This window comes from Anabrus simplex, chromosome 2 (assembly GCF_040414725.1).
Source record: "Anabrus simplex isolate iqAnaSimp1 chromosome 2, ASM4041472v1, whole genome shotgun sequence".
Taxonomy (NCBI): domain Eukaryota; kingdom Metazoa; phylum Arthropoda; class Insecta; order Orthoptera; family Tettigoniidae; genus Anabrus; species Anabrus simplex.
Window position 1 is genome coordinate 739,555,514 of NC_090266.1, and position 15,243 is coordinate 739,570,756.

At 41.5% G+C, this 15,243-nt stretch overlaps 1 protein-coding gene across 2 annotated transcripts in view; it reads left to right on the forward strand.

Moving 5' to 3' along the window:
* Positions 1-431: 431 nt before the first annotated feature.
* The window catches only part of LOC136864423 (uncharacterized), a 995,241-nt gene continuing 980,429 nt past the window's right edge, over positions 432-15,243 (forward strand). For both annotated transcript variants that reach the window (XM_067141399.2, XM_067141400.2), the window contains exon 1: positions 432-550. The gene's annotated coding sequence lies outside the window, so the exon portion shown is untranslated. The remainder of the gene's footprint in view (positions 551-15,243) is intronic.

The following is a 15,243-nucleotide window of genomic DNA, read 5'->3' on the forward strand; positions in this document are numbered from 1 at the left end:
CTAATACGCAGTTTCCATACACAGCAGGTGCCGCCCACTCTCGTCGGAGGGTCTGCATTACACCAGATTAGCAATTGCCACTCGAGAATATTTTTATCGTTGTTATTAACACCTACACTTGTACACCTACTAGGATATTTTCAGCTTTAGTGAATACAGTAAGGAATATTATAACCTCCAGGCTGCAATATCACTTAGTTTTCTCTTCCTTGTCGGGACGCTATGGGAAGGATGCTGCTAGACAAGTGGTGTGTTGTTTACAGTCTTCAGACACGGAACTGCACGGAACTGAGCTCTTCTCCCCACTTCCACTCCCCACCTAGCCTGCTGCTGAGCACTCCTAGCGTCTCCAACTCCAGCCAGTGTTCCGCGACTCGTGCAACTGTTAACTTGTGTGCGCGTGGCTAGGCCTGGCCTGTAGGCGATGCGTGTGAACGAATGACCTAGCAAGGTGCGTTGTTTGCGGAAAGAAAGTGACCAAAGGAGAGTTACTCGCTGATAAAACTAGTGATAATGTTCGGTACTCGTAACGCAGTAGAACATTAGACAGGTAAAGTAGTGTAGTGTCATTCTTTATTTTCAAGCACCAACGGCCGCACCCCCCTAACATTTTGTGCGGCAGTGTGCATCGCGTCGCTTCTCTAGTACCGTACTTGTTTAAGGATATGGTATTAGTTAGTACCTGGATAAATATAATTAGTTGTTGTTGTAGAATATTGATCACACTTTAATCGTTAAATATCTTTTATTAGGATTGTGCTTTTGCGCTTCACATACCTGTGTGTCATCCGACTTCTAGTGCAGGTTGGATAAGATTTTCACAGTTCCAGTAGTTTTCAGTAGTAAATTCTTTCTCATTATTTTTGTAAAATTGCTGAATTGTTAATAATAATAATAATAATAATAATAATAATAATAATGTTTTAGTCCATGCGAGTTTGGGAATTATTTGAGCCTCAGATCTGGTGCATTGAAGATTCTATACCCCTATTTTTTGTTGATTAAAGGATGGACTTGAGACAGTTTTAACAAGAGAACGATAGGCAAGAACAGATAATTTTGTTGTGTGATCTCCATCTTGAACCTACATCTTATGCCTGCCTTTTCCTTTTTACATAGTAACGACTCTTGTTAATTACATTCGTTAGGTGATAACATTACTAGCTGCTGAATGGGCAATTTGATGTCCAAAAGCCTAATTAAGTTGTACCCCTACGTAATATCAGATATGAGAACACATGTTTATAGCCAGACTGAATCCTTACATTCCAGAACTTCTTTCATCTCGACTTCTGTACGTCGATATGTGCCCCAGAGGTCAATACAGGCTAGCCTTCAGTCATTCAGGAAAAGTTATTGAGTTCATTCGAATATTACACCAACTTCTAAACTGCTTCTTAATCTTTTAGTCAAAACAAAAATGCCACATTTATTTTGTTAGAAGATAAGTAGTCACTCTCACGTTGAAGTTCGAGTAGGTTGTTGCTCAAGTGTCAAGGGTGGGAATTACGGACTCCCATATCGGTTTTGCCTTTCTCCACTATGGCCCAACCCGCAGGTTATTATGTACTTTACCTGGACTTATTACTTACCCTGCTGCTGCCGTTCCCAAGAAAGCTATCTTTTCGACTCATCATTCCACTGTACATTTTACATCCATCTTGTTTCTTCTCCCTCCGCTTTTCCCACATCTGTGGGGTCGCGGGTGCGAACTGCGTCGCACAATGTAGATTTGGCCATGTTTTACGGCCGGATGCCCTTCCTGGCGCCAACCCTATATGGAGGGATGTAGTTGCGTGTTTATGTGGTGGTTGGTAGTGTAGTGTGTTGTCTGAATATGAAGAGGAAAGTGTTGGGACAAACACACACACCCAGTCCCCGGGTCAGAAGAATTAATCAGACGCGATTAAAATCTCCGACCCGGCCGGGAATCGCACCCGGGATCCTCTGAACCGAAGACCTCAGCGCTGACCATTCAGCCAGTGAGTGAGACTTACATCCATCTTGTTTATAAGTGTCTAATTTGAAACTCGTTTGGCGTCAGTTTGCATGCAGCGTGTTCTGTCAATGAGTATATTTCTTGAGGGGAATGGTTATTGAGGTATAATTTATTCTGGTATTCTTCCATTATTGCTAGTAACCTTACATGTGGCTTTTCTATGACAGTTCATTTTCTGAACATGGTGTAATTTTACGGTTGAGCAGCTCAGACATCAAAACGCTGACCTTTTCAGCCCAAGTTGGCGGGCCTGGTTCAGACCAGGGGTATTTGAAAGTGCTAATATACGCCAGCCTGGTATCGACAGATTTACCGGCACGTAAAAGAACTCCTGCGTGACAAAATTCCGAAACATCTGCTTCTCCAGAAATCGTAAAAATAGTTAAGAGGGCCATAAAATCAACAATAGTAATATTGCTTCTCCGTCCGACGAATATTTGTTTTGATCGTTTCTCTTCCGTTTCAATTGCAGCTTATATCGAAGTCTTGACCGAAATCCTTGACGGTGCTATGTTACGACCTCTGCTCCGTGAGCGGGCACCTATCGCTGAAGGCCAACACGTAATGCACGCAGACGAGGGATGCCCATGAATGTCTTATCGTGTTATTTAGATCAACGTGCAGGCGCATTACCAGCCACATTGCAATGTGGCCTCTTCTTCACGTGTAATATTTAAGTGGCCAACAAACAAATGTGTTCCTTCATAACACTTACTAATTTCTGATACCTCAGTTTTGAGTCTAAAACGTTATTGTTTTACAAGTTTGATTATTATTTATTCCAGTTCACCATTAAAAAACACTGATAGTAATTAGGATTATCATTATATCTAATGTTTGTCCGACTCGTTGGCTGAATGGACAGCGTACTGGCCTTCGGTTCAGAGGGTCCCGGGTTCGATTCCCGACCGGGTCGGGGATTTTAATCGCTTCTGATTAATTCTTCTGGCTCGGGGACTGGGTGTTTGTGTCCGTCCCAACACTCTCCTCTTCATATTCAGACAACACACTACACTACCAACCACCACAAAAACACGCAATAGTGATCACATCCCTCCATATAGGGTTGGCATCCGGCCGTAAAACAGGGCCAGATCCACATGTGCGACGCAGTTCGCACCCGCGATCCCACAGGTGTGGGAAAAGCGGTAGGAAAAGAAGAAAAGAAGAAGATTATATCTAATGTTTACATTGTATGAATTATTAGATTATTTTTGCATGAATAAGACTGATATTGCAGACATTTCTGTTCACTAAACTGGTTTCGTGATGTAACTACGGCCGTAATAATACAAACAACTTTATTTAATAATTTCTGAGATACTGTACACTTTAATAAGGACCTCGAATAAATAGAAATATTCACGTCGAAGTTAACGGTTCACTTGATATCTGCGATGTTATTTTTTTAGATGGTCGCCACATGTACTGTAGCTGGTCGCTGGGGGAGCGCAACGGAAGTAGACTAAGTAAATTTAGGCTCGGGATTGAACTTCAGTGAATCCACGACTTATCTGATGTGTACTTGACCAAGTCACTGATGCTCAGCTCGGTCAAGAGGCCCATATGGTAGAATGTTGTCTTTCTGACTGCAAAGTGGCATATTCGATCGCGACTCAACCCGCTCAAATAGTCTAGTCTGTCGCCGACGGATTTATCCGTATGTAACAAGAATTGCTGTGGGGAAAAATATCCAGCCCTTCGGCGCGTCTGAAAGCCATAGAAGTAGTTAGTGGGACAAAAAAGAGCTATGGCATTATCAGAAGCGTCCATGTACTGGACCTGAGCGTTAAGCATTTTCGTTCTTAACTTATAACATGAATCGTTTTGCCCTCTGGAGCTGCTTCTTCCTGGCTTTCTTATCCCTTTTTGGGAACGGCACACAAATTTTTTATTTGACCCAGTTTTGCTGCCGGATGCCCTTCCTGACAGCAACCCTACGTAGAGGGATATCGTCAGTACGGTACTGTGTGTTACAGTGGTGGTCGGTAGTATCGTATGGAAATGAACAGAAGGGTATTACGACGAATACAAACACCCACTTCCCGAGCTAGAGGAATTAACCATAAGCAGTTAAAATCTTCGCGCCGGCCGGGAATCGAAAGTCAGGACACTGACCATTCTACCAAGGAGCCGGACTGCCCTCCGTACCCACATTTTCATTATAATCTGTTATTTTTTTAATAGTTAAATCTGGTTTCAGTGATCAAACGAAGTGCCTCTCTGATTCTCTTCTGCTTTCTGTACTCTTTATAAGGCAGGGTCCAATTTTTTATTTTCGGAATTTTCCTTCAGAGATGAGTACTCTTGTTCTTTAAATAATATGTAATCCATTCCCATCACATGGTTTGACCGTGGTACGTTCGGGTTCATCCGATATGTTTATTCGTAACTTGCCTTTACCTCTTCTTCTACAGATTTCCTCGTGTGTGGCTCAGGCGTCGCTGGTTAGTTTGTGCGTACGTGCCTTACCGGAGTCTTCGTAAAACTAATAAATCTATTATTAAATCGTATATTTCAGTTAGGTGTATTTTTTCCATCTTATAGAATGTAGTCCGGCTTCTTAGTTGAATGGTCAGCATACCGGTTTTCGGTTCAGAGGGCCCCGGGTTCGATTCCCGGCCGGGGCTAAGATTTTGACTGCGTATAGTTAATTCTTCTGGCTGAGGGACTGGGTGTTTCTGCCACTTTTCTTCATCTACATACAACACACCATACTAGTAACCACCGCAGAAGCACATAATAGTGAATGCATCCCTCCACATTGGATTTGGGTCAGGAAGGGCATCCTACCGTAAACTTAGCCAAATTCGGTACACTTGCCGACCCCAGTAACTGAGGAAGTAGGCCGGGAAGAAGAAGAAGAATGTTGAGCAGTGTTGTGGAGAGTATTTTACAAATTAGTTGCTCTATATGCAGATGTTTAGGCTGTGTTTAAAGTATCGTGCTCTCTGAGACAGCTATTTAGGTATTAGTCAATAATGTGAGTACCAATGGACTTGGGAAACATCTGGATTCGAGGCTGTCCTAACGGTCATCACTGTGGAATAGTTTTTCATGAATTTCTCCTCGTCTCGTTTCTGCGATAATTCTTAAAACCATGATTTCTTCCTTCCCAGTCCTGTTAATTTGTTAATTGCGAATACACATGACTGCTTATCAGACAGAATTTACACACGCTGTAATCGCGCGACCATATTGTCTCGAGCTTGTATTACGAAACAATAACAATTCCATAGTGAAGAAACTACAACATCTGACGCAGCATTTTCATAAACTGTCATCAAAGAATATAAGGTACATTTACTTAGAGGACGATTACGTGTTATAATGAGTAACCATGTCTTCCTGTTTACTGATGAGTCAGTCCGAGTAGCTCAGACGGTAAAGCGCTGGCTGGTTCGAACCCGGCTCAGTCCGCTGATATCTGAAGGTGTTCAGATACTTCATCCTCGTGTCGGTAGTTTTGTTGGCTCGTTAAAGATCTCCTTTGGGACAAATTTCCGGCGTCTCTGTAAAACCGCACACTATTATTATTATTATTATTATTATTATTATTATTATTATTATTATTATTATTATTATTATTACCAGTGGGTCCGCGTCGCACCGACACAGACAGGTCCTATGGCGACGATAGGATAGGAAAGACCTAGGAGCTGGAAGGAAGCGGCCGTGGCCCTAATCAAGGTACAGTCCCAGCATTTGCCCGGTGTGAAAATGGGAAACCACGGAAAACCATCTTCAGGGCTGCCGACGGTGGGATTAGAACCCACTATCTCCCGGATGCAAGCTCACAGCCGCGCGTCCCTAACCGCACGGCCAACTCGCCTGGTTATTATTTATATTATTATTATTATTATTATTATTATTATTATTATTATTATTATTATTATCATAGTGTTTCCTAGTAAACATTTCTCGTCTTTAATCGCCCTACTACGTCCACCTAATACAATACTACTAGTTCACCTTTGTTGTCGACCGGACTAACTGACGTTCGGCGATTAGAATATTTTGTGGCACCGTTCAGGATTCTAAACAATATTTGCGTCGCGAGTGTTTTGTTTTGGACGTGTTTATTTTCCTTTCATCTCAGAAAAATATTAATTTTGACAAATGTCACGTCCCGGAAAACCTGTCCCAATATCGCAGACCACACATCATTAGTTACTCGGGCCTGATATGCGAAGTCTCTGGTCTGAATTAACGTTGCCTACACGCACATGATCCCCAGTACCATGCCGCTTTAAGTGACCAGTTCTCCTCTAAGGGTAGTTTATAATTGAGGATTACAAGAACAATACAGTAAATTATTTGAAACTGGCAGGTATAGTTTGCTTTTGTATCTGCCAATCTTGAGGTACTCATCGACGACTGTTCCCCAGAAAGTGTTTTCTCTTGGTCTGAGGGGGCGCCACATTCTTAGGACATGTAATCACTTTCGCTGCTCTGAGGATGGTAGAGTGAACTTTTCGTTCAATATTGAGACTTACAATTTCGTTAGAAATGTGTCATGTTTGTTTGTTATATGAGGAACAGCTGTTAGTACTTGAGATGTGATAGTGTGACTTCACTCCTGGCAAGGATATGTGTTGATCCAAGGAGTGAAACTCTACGACCGCTGCCTTTAGCAAGGCAGGTGAGTTGCGGTATCTAAAAGCCTACAGGCAAGGCGGCCAGCTGGCCAGTCAAAGGAACTCAAACTGCCTTGTCTGGCCAAAACATACGCCAGCGTTTCTAGACCTAAATCCAAGGACAGCTTAGAACGTTTGGTGTATTTATGCCTTACGAAGGTATGCTTTCTTACAACGTACAGTATAATGAACTTAATGTTGCTATTTTAACAAAGCTCCCAACAGCGTTACACAGGCTACATTATAAATAAAAATATTATGAGTGGATTCTACATATTAATTATTGTATTTTACTAGTGGTTTTACGTCGGACTAACGCGTAGAGAGTTGTCGGCAACGAAAATGGGGATTGGTTTCGGAATGTAGTGATCATGGCCTTAATTAAGGTGCCTGTTATGAAAACGGGAAACCACGGGAAACCATCTTCAGCGCTGCGGAGGGCGGGATTCGAACCCACCATCTCCTGAATACAAGCTCACAGCTACGCGACCGGAACCACTCAGAAAACCCGCTCGTGGCTAACCGGTTAGCATGCTGGCGATGTGTCCAAGGGATCTCGGGTTCGATTCGGGGCCGTCTCGGTGATTTTAATATTCATTGGCTAATTCGTCGTGCTCGGGGATTGGGATTTTGTGCCGTCTTCAACATCAGAACTCTTCCTAGGTAGCGCCACATCCCCACAGGTGAGCAGGTCGCCCATGGGTGTAAAATCGAAAGACCTGCACCAGGCCTCTCCGGAAGCCACACGCCATTATTATTATTATTATTATTATTATTATTATTAACAAATACTTTGCAAATGGGAGGTATTCCGGTGGCAGTGCTTTCTTACAATAGCATAGTAACGAATTTAAGTAAAAACGTAAAATACTTATCACCAAAAATACAACAAAAGGATTCCATATAAGAACAAAATACGAGTATTACTAGAAATCAACACAAATAGTTACACAACAACGAAATAAGACTAACAAAATACAAAACATGAAAACAGAAGGCACATAAAAATTAAAGATAGTTTATTTGTAGTCTAACACAATAATTACAGTCAGTCAGTTTTTTAATGCTATTTATTCGGGGCGTCGACCTAAGACGATCTTTCGCCCCTACTTTGCACCGTATGTTATGAACCTGCGTGTATTTGGAAATGGCGGAAGTGTAAAGTGTTGAATGTGAGGAAAGGAACGTTAAGGATGACACAAACACCCAGTCCCCCGACCAGGGATATTAATCATTTACAATAAAAAAACCCTGGCCCGGCCGGGAATCGAACCCGGGGCCACCGGCTGATAGACGGACGCGTTGCCCCCGCCTAGGTAGCGCCACATCCCCACAGGTGAGCAGGTCGCCCATGGGTGTAAAATCCAAAGACCTGCACCAGACCTCTCCGGAGGCCGGACTCAGTCAGTTACGTAGTGTGTTGTTATTAGCTATTACTTACATTGGAGGTGACGATCGAGCTTCGATTTCTTGAATGTCTACATTTTAAGGTCGAAGTTTAGTGCATGCATTAATATTACTAGAGTGATTTCTGTATTGTTCCGTATTTCAACAGGCAAGAGAACTCACAAGATAGTTTTGAATAAAGTACATAAAGCCTTTAATTGCGTCTTTGAACAACGCTGGATATTCATTCCTCACTCATATTGAGATCCGGAATACTTCCACGAACTTCTTCTTCTTCTTCTTCTTCTTCTACTACTACTACTGGTTTAACGTACCACTACTACTCTTACGGTTCTTCGGAGACTCAGAGTTGCCGGAATTTTATCCTGCAGGGGTTCTTTAACGTGCCAGTAAATCTACCGATACAAGGCTGGCTTATTTATGCACCTTCAGACACCACCGGAGTGAACCGGTATCGAACCCGCCAACTTGGGGTCAGAAGACTAGCGTTTCTGTCGCCGCGGCCAATTAACCCGGCCCATGAGCATACATTCAGTATCATAACTTTTACTGTCTCTTTGGTTAGCTTCCGTTCCACTGGCCAGTAGTATAGCTGTACACTTCGTAGGAGTGGGTTTAGTGAGCTCCATGCCTTTGTTTCGTTTACGGTTACCTTTTATTGCCGGTATTACTACTCAGCAAAGACACGCTTACAGTTAACCTTTTCTTCTAATGACTAAAGCATTAATCTCCCTATCATAACATGCAGCCAGCTCGTTGTTGTTTCCCGCAATGTAAAGTGAGGCACATCCGAATTAGATGATATTCACAATAAATTAGCTTGAGTTTCAAGTACATAATTATGCTCTAATGCCCAGGCAGTTGGATAAGAGTCCATTGACCGTGATGATAGGTGGTTTGTGATATTCGTTTATTTGTGTGCATCATGTTTTTAGACGAGTTATTTATTCCTTGCCTTGTAAGCATTCCTGAAGATGGTTCTCCATTTTCTCACCAGGCATATGTACCTTAATTAAGGCCATGGCCGCTTTCTTCCCACTCCCAGCCCTTTCCCATCCTATCGTTGCCATAAGATGTAAAGCAAATTGCAAAAAAATACTCCTTGCCTCAGAGGTGAAGACCATTACGCGAGTAGGGGGCTATGTGTATGGGCATTCCATGTGAAATCAGACAGTAAATATTTTAAAAAAATGTTGAAGTAATATATTAGACAAATAATGTGGTTGAGGGTATTTATTTCTGCATATCGTCTGTTCAACAGTCTTCATTATATTAAATGTTGAATATGGGATATTTTTCTGACACTCAACTTTTTACAGAAATATTGTGAACTAATAAAGATAATACCACATACAATACAGTAATAACTGTCTTAGGAATTAAGTTATTATTTAACATACTGACCGAGCGAGTGGCCGCGTGGTGGGGACACGTAGCTGTCAGCTTGCAATCGGGAGATAGTGAGTTCAAACACCACTGTCGGCAGCTCTAAACAGGGTTTCCTGTGGTTTCCCATTTTCACACCAGGCAAGTGCTGGGGCTGTACCTTAATTAAGGCCACGATCGCTTCCTACCCCCTCCTAGCCCTTTCCTATCCCATCTTCGTCACAAGATCGATCTGTGTCCGTGCGACGTAAAGCAGATTGTAAAAAAAGCTGTAAACATATTTATTAAATTTAACTGACTTCCGTAGTATATTACAAAATTAAAAAGTCAATACGTTTTCCTTTTCAAAGCAGGAGGCACACTGCATTTACCAAACTTTGGGGGTCTTTTTGTAAAAGTATGGAAGTGAATTTATCTGTTAAGTTTTCGAAACTGAACTTATTCGACCCTACTTGAGCTACAGTATCTGCGCACTACAGTTGAACGCTGGATTTTTACCCTCTTGTGAAGTAGCTACGTGCTTCTTGTAGGAGATCGAACTCACCCTAGTAATTCTGTATTAATTTCTTATTCAACACACATGATTTAGGCTGCATGTATGTAAAATTAAAACCTTATTCCATTTTCTATCTAAGAGTAACTGACGTTTGGGTCTCCGAAGTCTCCGACTTTTTCTATAAGCGCTTTTGCAGTTAGGGAAATATTATTTATGTATCCTTAATTCTGAAGCTTTTCTATATCTATTCCAAAAGTTTGACAAATTTTAAAAGGCTGACGTTCACTTTCTGTAGGTTTTTGTTGGACTTGACGTGGAATGTCTCGTATATGTTTCTGTGTCCATTGTGTTGACTACATGTCATGAGTTGTGTAGTGTGTGACTGATTATACTGAGGTAGGGAGAAGGTGAAGCCCGGTGTCGGCGCATAGTCTACTACTCTCGAATATCACCAAGGTGTCTTCTTAAAGCTTTTACATCCCCATACGACGAACGAATCACCATCAACAGGGCCATACGCCCTCATTCGATATGAACACTCTGAAGAGGTATGGAATTGAAGCCGGGCATTTGGCACGCAATCCAGTAATTGTATACTGCCACTACCTCACCTACTCTGCCGACCAATGTTCTGAACGTGAAACGATTTTTCCACCAGCGGGTCTCGAACCGGCCAACCATTGTGTCAGATCTTAATGACTCCTTAACGATCGTGGCTGCTAGGTGGGCTTGGGTTCGATGGCATTTTACTGCAGATTTAGAGCAAGACATAGTGCAGATCACTTGATATCCTGTTTTGACGTTTACTTCATTAATTGGCCCTATAGTATGCTTTCCAGAGACTGCATATTGTTAACGAGGAGTGGCAGAGCAAATTGAAATAAAGAATTGTGCAAATTGTAGGCTTTCAGAAGAAATTCAACCCTTAGTTTAGGTTTTCACTCAGTTGCTATTCCGATTCGTAACACGGAATTCCGTATCTTTGAGACAGATATTAATCCAGTTAACTGAAGTATGCAAAATACGTATCAAGTTTTGAAATGCATCTTTATGACATTTTCTGACTTCCCTTTAACCTGCTTTCAATGCAACTCATAACCCAAATGAAGCACAGCAAACTGCATCGGATTTCAAGTAAAGTAAATCTAAACACTTCAAATGATTCCGTGTTATGGAAATACGCTCACAGAAAGCTACAAGAACCACACGATAATGGACTTATAAACTGATGCACATCACCAAAGGTGCAACATTCGGTGCAGTTACTAGAGAAAAATAATGACGGAAAGGAAGCTCATGCCGGGCTGAGTGGCTTGGCAGGTTCGATCCTGGCTCAGTCCGGTGGTATTTGAAGATGCTCAAATACGTCAGCCTCGTGTCGGTAGATTTACTGGCACGTAAAAGTACTCCTGCGGGACTCAATTCCGGCACCTCGCCACTTTGCCACTTAACTATAAAACATTTAACTTTATACTGCTAGATTTTCCAAGAAAATTATGACCACCCCATGCTGAGAGTTTTAGTTTGCATCATTAATTTATAAAAAACTAGCTGATCTACCCGTGCTTCGCTACGGGATTCTCAGAAAGACTGACTTGGTGGTTTTCCTAACTGAATTCAACATAGGTCATTACAAAAACCTCAGTAGGAATGTAGCGATTGAAAGCAATGCTATCATATAAAATACTCGATCAAATGAAAAACCGCACACTTTCTTACTTTCAACGAACAGTACTACGGTGCCGATCTAAGAGTCCATCCAGAGCTGGAATAACCAGGTCGCAGACTGCCGTGAACACTCCTCTGACATTATTACGTTAAATATGCACACTACTCATTCCAATCAGTGCCTCAGAGTAGGGATTGAATAGCTCGAATACTATGATGAACCAGTGTGTTACGTACCAGATATATCAGAAAATGTATGAACCAGAGGAATGGCATGCTAAAGAAGAAAGTTATCTTACTCCCCAGCTACTTCCCGCCAATATACAGGCAGGCTGTTAGGCCGCGTGCACACCGAGCGCGCTTCGCATAGTGTGTCGCGTGTTGCTCAACGCTAAACGTCACGCTAAGCGTAACCAGTGCTTTGTTCCTAAGCCAGGTATTCACATCGTCCGAGCTCTGCTGCGCTCAACGCCTACCTTACAGCTAAGCGAAGCGCCAGACAACGCGCAGTGTTGGTTAATTGCTTAGCGTTACCTAGCTGGATCTGCAGCTATGAAAGAAGAAATTACTAATGCAGTGTTTCAAAGAGAAGAAATATGGAACCAAAGACACAAAAACTATAAAAATGTAACTGTTTTGCAAAATAAGTGGACTTACGTATCTACAACAGTTTTATCGCATTCCTACAGTAAACGTATACAGTAATATTACTTCTACTGTCACACTTTACTGAGCTTAACATTGTGACAGGATGAAATTGCGTATGGGTTTTAGTGTCGGAAGTGCCGAGGAGAAGTTCGGCTTGCCAGGTGCAGGTCTTTTGAATTGACTCCCGTAGGTGACCTGGAATTTACTAATTATGATTACAATTCCCGACACTGCCGGGAATCGAACTCGGGACTCCTGTGACCAAAGGCCAGTACGGTAACCATTTAGCCATGTAGCCGGACACTTTGTGACAAAGTGCATAGAATCTATAATTTTGCAAATGGAGGGTGGTATCGTGAAGAATATCACTCTGCAGGCTAGGAGTGGGCTTGGAAGTAAATATAATATTTCACATACTTACTTCACTTTTGTTACGATGATAAATTGTGTATGCTAATTGTAACAGTATTGTAAAATACTATTTATAATTATTATATAAAGAGCGTGATTTAGCCGGAAATTTAATTTCCACGTGTTTGCTGCACGGTGCTCCTGGACAACTGGGAAAATTGAATTTCTCCCCATACTTCTCTGCTACTTGTCGCCACATTTCAGTTGTAGGGTCTGGGACGTCAAAAGTATTTTTTGTCATTCTTAAGTAATCATGAAATTGATCGCGATAAAGTCTTTCATCTCTGTACAAACGATGGAATTCTCCGAAAGTAATTCGTTCTTCATTAAATTCATGAATCCACTTTCGATTCTTCTTTCTAATTTTTAATTTTAGGTAACTGTTATCCATCAGTAAACTGTTTCTAGTGTACTTGGATAACGGCATTAGTTTGTGACGACCCTAAAACGCCCGTGCCAAACTAAGCTGAGAGCACGGTGTAGAGTTTTCGGTGTGAACAGCAAGCACGCCTTGCGCTATGCATAGCATTTCACGCTACACGCGACACACTATGCGAAGCGCGCTCGGTGTGCACGCGGCCTTACAGTCGGTACGACCAGGCGAGTTGCCCGTGTGGTTAGGAGCGCGCAGCTGTGAGCTTGCATCCGGGAGATAGTGGATTCGAACCCCACTGCCGGCAACACTGAAGATAGTATTCCTTGTTTTCCGATTTTCACACCAGTCACACCAGGCTATACCTTAAAACAAAGGCCGCTTCCTTCACATAACTATTCATTTCCTATCCCATCGTCGCCATATGACCTACCTGTGTCGGTGCGACGTCAAGCAAATTTAAAAAAATCTCGGTACGCTGCAGTAATCCTATCTATCGGGGATGAGAGGAAACAGAAGACAAAAAGCACATCACAACAAACAGTGGTCAATGTAATGTTATTGTTGATAAAGTTTATGAGCTTTCTATATTGCAGGCCTTCAGATTAGTTTTCTTTCGACTCTGTGATATTAGGGTGTCTTACAAAATTATTTATATCGTAGACTGTAGTTCCTTATTCTCAGACTTTACATACCGATTTTCACTAAATCCTGTTTACCCATTTTCTCGTGACTCGGCGCTGATAAGGACTTCGTAACAAAAATAAAAATTTATGAATATATCTGATTATATGCGGTACGGTAACAATGTATAAGACATAAGTGATCGGAAATTTAATAACTCCTTACATAACTACTACTAACTTACGACATAACTAAAGTTATGTTAATTATGTAGTATTTATCGATACGACCACTAATAACAAAAATAACTTATTTGAGAATTACATTTCAGGCCTTCCCCTAAACTACCATTTCACTCAGTGCGAATAACATTATTGATAGCCTAGATCAGGGATGGCGAACCTATGCCACGCGTGTCATTAGGTGACACGCGAACATTATTTCGGTGGCACACCACATGCACATATTAAAATTTTTATGTGCGTTTTGTTCTATAGATTATACATATCTCGTGCATCATGCATAGTGTTTCAGGTTTAAGAAATAAGTATCGAAAATCTAAATTCTAGTTCCAATTCGAACGTGCATTATGGCAATACTACATCACTGATAGGTGCGGAAGTCAAGTGAAATAAATGTCAGATGCGGCCGACGAGCAATTCGCTCGCCCATATCAGTGAATTAGTGAAATTTGGCTTGTGTGTGGTTGCCAGCATCGCGTAATTATTCTTAGTGAGTAACTGTTTATTGTTGTGAATTTTGTAAGACAAATAATTGCCAAGATATTGTTCAAATTTCGAGATTTGGAGAAACTATCGCACTTTACTTCAAAACTTCATATTGCACAAATGAGTCTTTTTGGCGTAGTTAGATATTGACAGTTTAGAAATGGAGTTAACTGAATTTTAAGCAAGCATGTATGGGTGAAAAATTTCGTAACAACTTGATGAAACATTAGTGAAAATCGAGTGTGCTGTTGACGGTGAATACTCTTTCCAGAAGCCGGGGAACTTAATACTTGCACAGTGGAACAGCGTCCCACAAAAATTTTCGGCCATGAATAAACTTGCTACTGCGCTACTTACTTTGTTTGGGTCGTCATACGCCTGCAAGCAGCTATTTTCTACAGTGAACGTTCTGAAGACAAGTTATGAACCTAACATAAATTACAAAACTACTAAGTATTTTTGCGGTATTCGCAAAATACGACCATGAAACATGCAATCAAATATATTTTGTATTTTACAATATATATGTAATATATTATGAAACATAATTTGGAATTAGGAATGGAAGTCGGTGGTGGCGGTGGTGAGTGGGGGCGGGGGCGGGGGTGGTATCCATTACAAACGAAAATAACAAGTGGCACAGTTAGGCAGTTGAGAATAATAATCCAGACCTAAAATGGCACACTAGTTAGAAAAGGTTCGCCATCCCTGGCCTAGATTATAGCGACCTATTCTCCGACCTTGCATACCAATTTTCGTGAAGATACGACCACTAATAAAATAAATATTTGACAATTAAATTTTAGGCCTTCCCCTAAACTACCATTTTTCTTAGCGTGTATAGCCTATATTGTAGCGACTTATTT